Source organism: Mustela nivalis (assembly GCF_964662115.1).
Source record: "Mustela nivalis genome assembly, chromosome: 8".
NCBI lineage: Eukaryota > Metazoa > Chordata > Mammalia > Carnivora > Mustelidae > Mustela > Mustela nivalis.
This window is the reverse complement of record NC_139027.1, coordinates 77,933,439-77,945,286: the sequence shown is the minus strand read 5'-3', so window position 1 is coordinate 77,945,286 and position 11,848 is coordinate 77,933,439. Positions and strand designations below refer to the sequence as shown.

The window sequence follows — 11,848 nt, the reverse complement described above, 5'->3', positions numbered from 1 at the left end:
AGTATTGGGTGCCTGGGTTCCCTTGATTTCTGTTCGGGTCATGATTTCAGGGTCATGAGATCGAGCCCCGCGTCGGGCTCTGTGCTCGGTGAAGAGTCTTCTTGTTCCTCTCCCTTCTGATCTGCCCCTCCCCCTGCTCTCTCTCTCTCTCAAATACATAAATAAATAAAATCTTTAAAAAACAAAAAATGGGGCGCCTGGGTGGCTCAGCGGGTTAAGCCTCTGCCTTCAGCTCGGGTCACGATCTCAGGGTCCTGGGATCAAGCCCCACATCGGGCTCTCTGCTCAGCGGGGAGCCTGCTTCCCTCTCTCTCTCTCTCTCTCTGACTGCTTCTGTGCCTACTTGTGATCTCTGTCTGTCAAATAAATAAATAAAATATTTTTTTTAAAAATGATGGCTAGTATAGTCTCTGCTCTCATAGTGTTTACAACCCAAATGGGGAGACCGACAGGAAACAACTCACAATCACAAAAAGCAGGAGATCAGTGCAACTAGCGGTGGGGGCCCAGAATGAGGGTTCATCCTGGCTGGACGGGTTTAGAGGAGGGTTCCTGGAGGGGGAACACAGGGGCGGGCAGCCTGGGTCGGAACCATAAAGACTGCGTGTACCTGGTGAGGGGAACGGCATTAGCAAAGATGAGGAAGGTGGGAAGGGCACTGTGGGTTCTCAAATTGCTAAACCTCGCCAGATCACCGGTGGGGGTCTGGCCAGTCCACCTGGTCACCTCGTGACCCCATCTCCTTGCCCTCAGCTGACTAGATCAGGCCAGACACCTACTCCGAGTCTTGTCCTTGACGTGGTCTGATGAGAACTCTCCGCTCAAGGGAGATCAGGACTAATTGGGTCAAGAGATTCTTTTTCTGTGAGGGTTGAAGTAGAGACAGGAAGAACAAGGCAGCTCACTGGTGGTGAGTGTAGAAGGAAAAAGGCAGAGAGAGAAGGGAAAGATGGCACATCTTTCTGCAACGAACAGAATTCAAGAGCTGAGGAGGTAATGAAGTGGCCCAGGCTCTGAGCTCAGGAACTCCAAGCCTGTTGTCCACCTTGGTCTTTCTTGGTGGCGTTTCCGGGTTTGTGCCAGAAGGCTTTGCCACATATTTGAAGTTTGCTATTGCCTGATTTCCCCGTGGACCTTCCTTGTCCCTCACTCCCCACGCATGCTACAGGGGACAACCTGATCTTTACAATGGACGTCAAAGAAACAAGGGCCTTGAAGGACAGGCTGAGGAGCTGGAGTTCTGGTTCATGGGCAGTGGGGCACTTGGCAGATATCTGAGCTATTCAGGAAGATCCTCAGGCAGCAGTGTGGAGCATGGGATAGAGAAGAGCAAGACTGACAGTAGGGACAGCCATCAGGAGACTGTCCGCAGCTGCAGCAAAGAGGCCCTGAATAGAACTGGGAGGTCATTGTGGCATAGAGCTACATGGACAGCCTTCAAAGACCTCAAGGAGGTAAAATAGAAAAGACTTGGTGACAAGTAGGTGAGGAATGGGGAGTGAGTGTGGAAGCCATGAGGAAGAACAGGTCTGGGAGAAGGAACGGGTTGACTTGGACGACTTCCCAAGACACGGAGCCCAGGAGGGAGCTCTGGGTCAGGACATAGAAAAATGCCAGGTAGGACAAGAAAGTTTCAACTACAAAGCATGACCGACTTCCCAGGCGGACCAAGATGAAACCATAGGTGGTGAGGGACACTCTCTAGAGCTCTGATACCGGGATTCCGAAGGGTTGAGGCACAAAGATGTCCAAACATGATGGAGGTGACCCAAGAGAAAATGGGCAAGGGATTTGCACCTCCAAACTACCAGTAAACCCATGAACAGGTGTTCAACAGACCCTCCTCTAACATGTATGACCCCAGAACCCAGAAGTCTAGTGATATCCCAATCAACATAAGTCTTCATATTTAAGTGATAAATTGAGTTAATTATTAAGTAGAACATATTCCATCCCCTAATGCCACAAATGCACATTCACAATGACCTGGGAGGCCAGGTTCAAAGTTAGAATCTTCAGATTCCTGGGGGTTCCATGCCTGAATGTGAAGATAGAGTGGACCCACTCCCTTCCTCTTCCTACCCCCAGGAACATCTCTCTCTGCAGAAACTTCACACTTGAGTGGGAACACACCAGTCTTATATGTCCAAGGTCCATCTACACCCAACATACTTCTGCCTGTGGCTGTTCTTGACACTAGAGACAATGTATACCCCGGTACAGTCTGCCCTAGGATGATAGCCTGGAGAAGTGGTGCAGACTCTGGAGCCTCGTTTGAGGATATTGAGACAAAGAATTCCAGTCCTAAGTACCAGCTCCTTGCCTACCTGAGTAATTTAACCTCTATGAGCCTCAGTTTGGTCACTATCAGAACTCAATAAAACTGCCTCCACTAGCTTGTTATGAGGTAAGAACATTATGTAACTCTAAATTCCCATTCAAATGTTAGTCCCATAAATTTAACAGGACTGGGCTGGGCATTAACCTGACAGCTTGGCTGGGGCTGCAGGGTGTCACCGGGAATAATGACAAGCAGAGAGAGGGGCTGGGCTCCAGCCGACCCATTCCCTCCCGCAGCCTTCCCGGGGAAGGGGAGAAGGTAGCTAAGCAGCCCCAGCCCAGGGAGGCGGGGTAGGGGGAGAAGCTTGGCCAATCTGCGCCCTCCACCCCCCCTCCCCCCACCCCCCCTACCCCGCCCCTCAGGCCTCCAGACAATCCAGAGCCTTGCCTGGGAGGCCTTGGCTATGAGGCCTGGCTGGGCTTGGAGCTCTGGCAGTGGCCCTGAGTTGGGTAACAGGATTCTGGCCCCGGCAGCATATCTGCCAACTGGGCTGGCTTGCAGATTGGGTAGGACGGCATGAGGGCCAGAAGCAGGGAGACCTATTTTTGCTCCAGTCACAGGCCAAAGGTTGAAAAGAAAAGTTAAATTAAGATGACTTGTTTTTTTTCTTGGCACATGAAGAGCTCAACTTGCCTACTTTTTAACAGAAGTGATTACAGAATCTCTTTGGTAAAAACACTAAATCCTAAATGTGTGGAGCTCCGCCATGGGGCTGGCAAAGGGGCGGACCCATATGGACGGAAGACAGAAAGGACAAGCAGGAGAGGGCGAGCGGTTGAGGGAGACAGAAGAGGGGGAGAGGGAAGAGGAAGCAGGTACAGATACACTGTAGGGGCCTAGGGGAGAAAGAGAAGAGAGACAGATGGACAGAGGCAGAAAAGATTCAGTGGGTTTTGGAGGAATGCATAGCAGGAGGCGGAAGGGGGGGGGATGTGTATTTGAATGTGACTTCCTCCTGGTTAACCATTGCTCAAGCTTTTCAACTGCATCCCCCTCCCTGTGAACCCACAGAGACGCCATTCTCCCTGCACTGACCCAAGCAATCCATGAAAGAAGAATTTACTCTCTATCACCTCAAAGGCTGCCGAGGAGAAACAAGTTCTCTTCCACATCTCTGTCATGTCCTTAAACAAGGGTGGGAAAAGGATCAACCTGGAGTGGCCTCTGGTGGACAGTGTCCAACCCACCTCATGGTGAGGACAAGCAGAGAGTAAAGGTATCTCCTTCCAAATAGCTTTCCAGAGCAGCAGGGTTCTAGGCCCAGCCACGGCAGGCCTGACACCCGGGCTCAGCGTGCAGCTGCTTCCAGAGATGAGATCTGAGAGGTGCCAGGGAGACAGCCCTGCCCCCAAAACTTGGCCCCCGTTGCCTGTCAAGGCCTTGACCTTCACCTCAAGGGAGCAGCCTTAACCTGGCCAGGAATCAGGAGGCTAGCTGGGGTCCCTTGCAAAGCTGTCCCAGCCCGAATTTCCTATCAAATGCAGGGATCATGTGCATTTCCTGCCCATTTCCCAGGGTTGCTGTGAGAACCAGCCTAACAATGGGTGTACAAGATCAAGGCCTGCATTTGCATCTCACTCTGCTACTAACTAGCCTGGTGGTGAATCAGGCCTTCTGTTTCCTCACCGATAATCCGACCAGAAATGAGCTCTGTGCCCATGAAGAAGAGTAATTATTCGTAATGATCTAGCACCAGTCAGTGGCCAGTGGGAAGTACTCAGGTACTTTCTCTAGCAGCAGCTGTAAAATGAAAACATTATCATGATTCCTTTATATGTAGGGACACAACTTTCTTTTTGGACCCCAATGCTTCTATTTTTGGAAGGGAAACACTCCTAACCTGTTGTTAACAAATATTTTCTAATAGGACAGGCAGCTGAGAGCAGGTTTCTGGTGGCCGGCTACAACACAGCCCAGGTAAGGGCGGGTAAATACAGGAGAACTTGATTCAGAGCTGGACACTTCCAGGCTTCAACCAGAAAACCACTCAATCCCCACCCCGACCCCCGTCCCTGGCCCGCAAATTCTAACAGGTTCTTTATAACTCAACCCAAATATCACGGTTTTCAGCGACACCTTCCCTACCAGACAGCGTTCCTTCTCTGAGTCCCGTCACTCTGTCTGTAACGGTTCTACCGCATTTCTCCTATTTTTCTGCAGTTACGGGTTGCCTCCCCTACCAAACTGAATTCTTTGAGAGCAAGCACTGTGTCGCATTCGGCTCTGGACCACCAGCCCCTGGCGAGCTGCCTGGCTCAGAAAGGCACTCAAGGTTTATTAAATAAATACCCAGGCTTGCCTGCCCTCTGGGGAAACCAGAGAACAGAAATGTTTAACCTTTGAGAAGATCTGCCCTGTTATCAGAATAAAAGTCCTTCCGTTTGCACAGCCTGTATAGATTACTAGTTAATAGATCTCATTTGCTCCTCAAAGTGGTCCCAGGGGGTAGATCGGAAAGGTGCTGTGCCCCACAGGACAGCTGAGAAAAAGATCTGAGGGAGGCTGAAGGTTTTACTCAAGGTCATCCAGCCAGCAAAGAGTAGAGTCAGGACTGGCGCCCAGACCTTCTGAATTCTAGTCCAGGACAAATTCGCTAAGGTCTTACTGGGTCAAGAAACTCCAGGCCAACGGAGGAAAGTAATGTGGAATATTAGTTTCTAGGGTTTTTTTTCCCTGTTAAGCTAAAGAATTACATACTTTTTAAAGAAAGCTTGTTAAAAAAAGAGAAGTCCAATAAGGAGAACTGACAAAAGATCTAAAAGCAGAATATTATATACATTTCTTTCATCAGTTCAAATGTATTACTTTTATCCTTATATTGAGCTGCTGGATGAGAATAGCAAAGCTGTTGTAATTCACACAAAAATGTAAAGATTTTGTGTGACCTCTGCAGGCAGCCCAGGGAGCCTCATTATCAAATGAATGTCTGTATTTTGTTTTGAATCATCCTTGTTGTTTAGTTTTACAGCTTATTTAGAGAAAGGAGCCAAGTACTTTCTAATGACTATCAAGGAGGTGTGAGATTGTTACAAATATCACTTTTCTCCATTTATCACACAACTGGACTCAAGCTACAAACACTGCTTGAAGCCTTTTTTCTTTTTAACTTAATATACGTTGTCTTCTCTTTGGTATGAACACACAGAGATCAGTCTCTCTTCTTAATGGTGCAGAACATTCCACATACGAAGGTCTGGATGTTTCTGTCCCCACTAAATTCATATGTTGAAACCTAATCCCCAGTGCCATAGTATTTGGAGGTGGGCCTTTTGTGGGGGTGATTCGATCATAAAAGTGAATGGGATGAGTGCCCTTATAAAGGAGACTACAGAGAACTTTCTCATGTCTTCTGCCATAGGCAGACTCCTAGAAGACTTTGAACCAGGAAGCAGGCCCTCCCCTCACACTGGATCTGTGGGAGACTCAATCTCAGACTTCCAGCCTCTAGAACTGTGAAGATCATTTTTGTGGTCTATAAGCTATCCGTCTATGGTATTGTATTACAGCAGCCTGAATGGACTGAGGTACGATGAAAAGGATGTATCACTATTTGTTTAGCTTGTCTTGTCCTGAGAGACATTGGTGGTTTTTCCAATGAGTGCTTTTGACCACAGAGTGCCTACAGGAGCACAGCCCTACAGAGGAGCTCTTTAGTCAACTAGCAGGTGCCTTATGAATTTTCATAGATATTTCCAGTTGGTCTTCAACCAAGTCTACCTCAATCTGCCCTCCTACCTACCTGCTAATCTGCCCTTACCTTTGCTAATGAAGAGTGTAAAATTCTCTTTTCTCTGCCAAGATGCTACAAAAACTTGGCATGACATCATCTGATTTGCATATCTTGCATTACGAATGACACGAAGAACTTATCCATGCCTCTTTTGAGGTTTGTATTCCTTTTTCTGTTGTATTCCTTGCCTATTTTTCTCTTGATTTTATCTTTTCTCCCTTCTCGATTTATTGATCTCTTTGAATATGAAGGAGGTTTCCATCCCAGGTGTCAACCAAGAATCTTTTATTTGGCAAAACTCTCCTTCAGAAGTAAGGGAGAAATGAAGACATGACCAGATAAACAAAAGCTAAAGGAGTTTAGCCAAAACCCAAAGGACCGCCCTGCAGGCAATGTCTATGTCAAGTACCAACACAAAGAGGCAGGGTGGCCAATGGGTGTACCTCATAACTGCCACTTCAATAGGCAGGCTGTGCTCGCCAAGCGGTCTCCTGTCACCAGCTTCCAGGAATCACACTATTGGCCATGTGAGATGGGGAAACTCATCCCTGAAGGTATCCGCAACTTCACGTATCTGCGACTCATCTCTCAGAACATTTGGCAGCAGCTCTGTGGGCATGGCTGCAAGCAGAAGTACCTTAGGATGAGCCTTCCAAGCCTTCTCATACAGTAAGTTCCCCTATTCTGAGATGAACCTGATGCTCTACTCCAATAACAGTGTTCTAAGCCGCTTGTGTCCTCAGACTAGCCCCAAGTCCCATGCTGGGACCAGCACCTGAGTCCCAACCAAAACCAAACCAAACCAAACTAAACCAAAGCAAACCCAAACCAAACCAAATGAAAACCTTTTTATGTGTTCTGTCTTTTTACTGATATTTCCATTTTGTTCATACATTGTTTTCTTGACTTTCTTCACATATACCTCTGGATTGTCAAATATCTTTAAGTTGGTTGTTTTAAAGTCTTTGTCTAGTAGATCTGACATCAGATCCTTTTCAGAAACAGTGGCTTTTGATTAATTTTTTTTTTCCTTCGGAAGGGCCATACTTTCCTATTTTTTTTATGTCCTGTGATTTTTCTTTAAAAAAAGAAAAATTTGAATTTTTCACATTGAATCTAATTATGTGATAACTTTGGAAATCAGATTTTCACCCTTTCCTTTTTTTTTTTTAAATTTATTATTATTTTTGTTTGTTTGTTTATTAATTATTGTAGGCTTTCTCCATGCCACAGATTTGCCTGACGTGTAAACTTAAGGTCTCCTCGGGTCCTTTCCAAACTTGCACCTTTCTCTGGGTATGTATGGTCACTCTCTAACTTTCCTTATATATGTAATTGCTTTTGAATACCCTGGTTTCTTGTGTCTGGGTCCTAAAAGTGGAAAAAGAAAAAATTGAAAGGGAGGGGGAAAAGGGGGTGTTAGCCCTTTAAATCCCCCCAGAAATGACTTTAGCTGGAGGGGGAGGGGCTTGCAACAACAAAGGCCACTCACCTCTTTGCGCCTCTGAGAAAAGAAGCAATAATCAGCTGCAGAGCTCAGATCCCTAAGAGAGGGCAGAGTCCCTTTTACCTACCCTTGTTCCCACATGCTTCATGCCAACTACTCCTGGAATGTGTGCACAGCTGTCTGCCATGGGGCTGGGGCGGGGATGGGTGGCTGCAATAGGGCTAAGAGCTGAACTTGACTGAAATTAATAGCAATGCGCTGTTCAAGCCTTTCCCTGGAAGTGGCAAGCCTTCCGAAGACTCCAGAGTTCCACAACAGTTACATCAGACAGATTCGGCCAATGTTATTGTTGTCTAGTAGAGAGGCACCTGATGGGAATTCCTGGTTCCTGGAGCTGCCTACTTTGCACCTTCTCAGAATGCTCTCTATTTAGCTTTATTTTGATTAAATTTACATGAACATAGTTGGGAGATTATGGTAGCTATACAGGGTTTATTATAGTAGCACATCTGCCCTCATGCACTCCATTAATTTTTGCTCCCCAGAGGCAGCTAGTTCCAACCACTTAGTTGATTCATTTGGTATTTACTTCCACATCTCTAAGTAACATGCTTATGCAGCTATTTATTGATTTTGTTGTTGTTGTTCTAGATAGGATCAAGGGATTTCCCACTGTGGAAAGCAAGGATTTAGCTCTCTTTTAACCCCAGCCTGCGCCATCGCATTTCATTCATGCACGCTCCTCATTCTTCTGCCCTCCCAATACAGTTACATCCGAATTTAACTAGATTGCTCTTCTGTGTTTGCATTTTTCATGACTTTGTCAATGCCAGTTTCAGTTGAGACATAGAATAAACTGATTATTTTCCCTTTCCCCACTGTGCTTTGTTTTCTCTGGAGTTGATATTTGTTTTATTTTCTCATTATCTTACTTTTTGATGAACTCATCACTAGGTCAACTTCAATCTCTCAGTTGTGTAAATCTCTCACTGTGTTCCAACATGTTAGGTGCTCTATCAATGTAATCTCCTCATGCAATAATCTCCTGAGACTTCTGACCTGTTCGATTCTGTCGTCTTTGCTCTTGTGTCCTCAGACTAGCCCCTTGGCACTAGCTAGTCCTCAGACTAGCCCACTTGGCACATAGCTGTTGTCTTTGGAACTTTTTTCTCCATCATTTTGGGGATTTCCTTCTTCTCTTCCTTGTATTGAATCTCTTGTTTCCTGGATCGTCTGTTTTCCCAAAGTTTCTGAGAAATGGTGTGTGGGAGATATTTTTGTCAACTTGAATATCTATAGTGACTCTATTCTACACTAAAATTTGATTGATGGTTTGTCTCGGGTATAAAATTCTATAACTTAAGTAATTTCTTTCATCAGAATTTTAAAAACACTGCTTTGTTACATTGTCTTACACACTTGCGTTTGAGAATTATGAAGTCATTCTAAGTGTTTGTATGTGACATCTTTTTTCTTTCCCAGAATCTTGTGAGATCTTCGTTTTGACTTTCAGTGCTCTGAAACTTCATGATATGCATTGGGGAGGGTTTATTTTAATCCATTGTGCTAGAAACTTGAAGAGCCTTTTAATCTAGAATCTAATGAGCTTCTCATTTTAGGACGTTTTCTTCTCTTATTTCTTTGATTAGTTTTACCCTTTCCCAGTGACCCTCATCTCCTGGTGTTCATGTTCTTGTGCAGCCCCTCCAGTAAAGGGACTGACTGAAAGGGATGGCATTTCTGATCTGTTGGATATCATAGAAGTGATGATAGGTGATATCCAAAACTAGTCATTAAACATATTTAGCCTCTTCCTTGGTCTCTTGAATCACTTTCTTGGGGAAAGCCAGCTGTTATCTCAAGAAGACCCTCAAGCCACCCTTTGAAGAGGCTCACATGGTGAGGAACTAAGATCTTCCACCCGCGAAGAATACAAACTTGATCGTCTTATCAGTGAGCCAACATGGAAACAGATTCATCAGCTATAGGAAAGTCTTAAGAGAACTGCAGCCATGGCCAACATCCAGTTGACCTTCATGAGGAGCTCAGAGCCAGAACCATTCCACTAAATTACTTCTGAACTCATGGCCATGTAAACTATGTAATCCTCATTCATGGAAGAAAAGTTTGAAAAGTTTCTCTGTACTACATATCTGTTGTTTTGCTTGTTCGGCATTTCTTCTTCTGGTGAAATATCTCTTCTCCTCTGGGGAATCATCTCTGTGGGTTTGACAAGGCTTTCTCCTTCCCCTGAGCCCAACAATGAGACTCATCACAGGACTTTGCTAGAACCATCACATAGTGAATTATTACTTGGTCCACAGAAGGCAGAAGTCTGGAGCTGCTGGTGGCCATCCCAAACTATGTGGAGAGAGCCTTCTTGAGAATGAAGTCAACAGAACCAACCAGAGCCAGCAAAGAGACGGTGTCTTGCTGACACTGCTAGAGGCTTGGAATCTGGCCACCACTACTGTTAGTATCTCCCTGTCAAACCTCCTAGCTACCTGAACCAATACATTTCTTTTTGTTTAAAAAAAAAAAAAAAAAAAAGGAGGGGTGCCTGGATTGCTCAGTGGGTTAAGCCTCTGCCTTCAGCTCAGGTCATGATCTCAGAGTCCTGGGATTGAGCCCTGCATCCACCCCCCCCCCCCAATTGGGCTCTCTGCTCAGTAGGGAGTCTACTTCCCCTCTTCTCTCTCTGCCTGCCTCTCTGCCTACTTGGGATCTCTGTCTGTCAAATAAATAAATAAAATCCTTAAAAAAAAAAATGGAGATTTGTGTCTTTGTAGGATTGTATCTGTCTCTTTCCTCCTCACTTGTTAAATGTTTTTATTGTAATTAGATGTTTATTTTTTTATAAATATTTTTCTGCTTCTGTTGAAGAAGGAAGACTCATGTATGTTTACGTATGAGTGAAATGAGTAACAGCAATAACACAAAGAACGGGAAAGAGGAAATCGGGAAATTTTATAATATGCTTCTCATGCTACTTGTGTGCAATATAGTGGTATTTAAAAGTGGATTTAGATTAGTTGTAAATATATATTGCAAGTACTCGGGCAGTTGCTAAAAGAGGCAAAAAATACACTAAGAAAGGAGAGAAAATGGAATGACAAATTGCTCAGTTGAAAACTATAAAAGGCAGAAAGTGAGTGGAAGACAAAATTAGACAGAAAGAACAAATAGAAAAATGGTTACAAATATGCTAGATATCAGTCCAACTATATCAATAACTACTTTGAACATCAGCGATCTAAATGCGCCAATTAAAAGAGATTGTCAGGGCGGATAAAAAACAAGACCCAGGGCGCCTGGGTGGCTCAGTGGGTTAAGCCGCTGCCTTCGGCTCAGGTCATGATCTCAGGGTCCTGGGATCGAGTCCTGCATCGGGCTCTCTGCTCAGCAGGGAGCCTGCTTCCTTCTCTCTCTCTCTGCCTGCCTCTCAGTGTACTTGTAATTTCTCTCTGTCAAATAAATAAATAAAATCTTTAAAAAAAAAAAAACAAAACAAGACCCAAGCATACGTTGTTTACAAGAAACCCACTTAAATGCAAAGACATATATAAGTTAAAAACTAGTGAATGGAGAAAAACATACCATGCTAACACTAATCAAAAGAAAGCAGGAATAGCTGTATTAAGTTCAGACAGAGCAGAAAAGTTATCAGGGATAAAGAAGTGCATTACATAATGATAAAGAGGTAATGTCTTCCTCCAAGAAGACATAACAATCCTTAATGTGTATGTAACTAACAAGAAAACACCAAACTATGAAAGGCAAAAATTAATAGAAATGTAAAGAGAAATGAAGGAATCCACTTGCATTGTTGGAAATTCTGCCACCTCTCTATTAAAAATTAACTGAGCCAGCGGACAGAAAATCAGCAAGGGCATAATTGAAGTCAACAACCCCATCGATCAACTGGATATAAAGACATATGTAGACTACTTCATCCAATGGCAGAAAACACATTCTTCTCACATGGAACATTCACCAGGATAGACCATGTTCAGCATGGTTTAACAAATCTGAAAGAGTAGCAACCATACCATGTATGTGCTCAGACCACAAGGGAATTAAACTAGTTGATAACAAAAAAGATTACCACCAAAAATACAGATTAAACATTACTCTTCTAAATAACATGAGAAAAAAAATCTCAAGAAATTTAAAAATATTTGAACCAATGAAAATATAAGTAGCAATGTTGTGGGATGCAGTGAAAGTGTTGTTTACAGGGTGATTTATAGTAATAAATGCATATATTAGAAAAAAAAGAGAGAACTCAAGTGAAATGAATACATTTCTGGAACAACATAAAGGTAATAAT

At 44.2% G+C, this 11,848-nt stretch overlaps 1 long non-coding RNA gene across 2 annotated transcripts; it reads left to right on the top strand.

Moving 5' to 3' along the window:
• Positions 1-2,078: 2,078 nt before the first annotated feature.
• On the top strand, positions 2,079-4,714 carry LOC309872035. Of its 2 annotated transcripts, none has more exons than XR_014315628.1 (4): positions 2,079-2,407; positions 3,353-3,534; positions 4,209-4,258; positions 4,502-4,714. It is a non-coding gene; the product is annotated as an uncharacterized lncRNA (long non-coding RNA). The 2 variants fall into 2 exon arrangements; XR_014315629.1 differs by having other exon boundaries at positions 3,353-3,557.
• Positions 4,715-11,848: the final 7,134 nt, after the last annotated feature.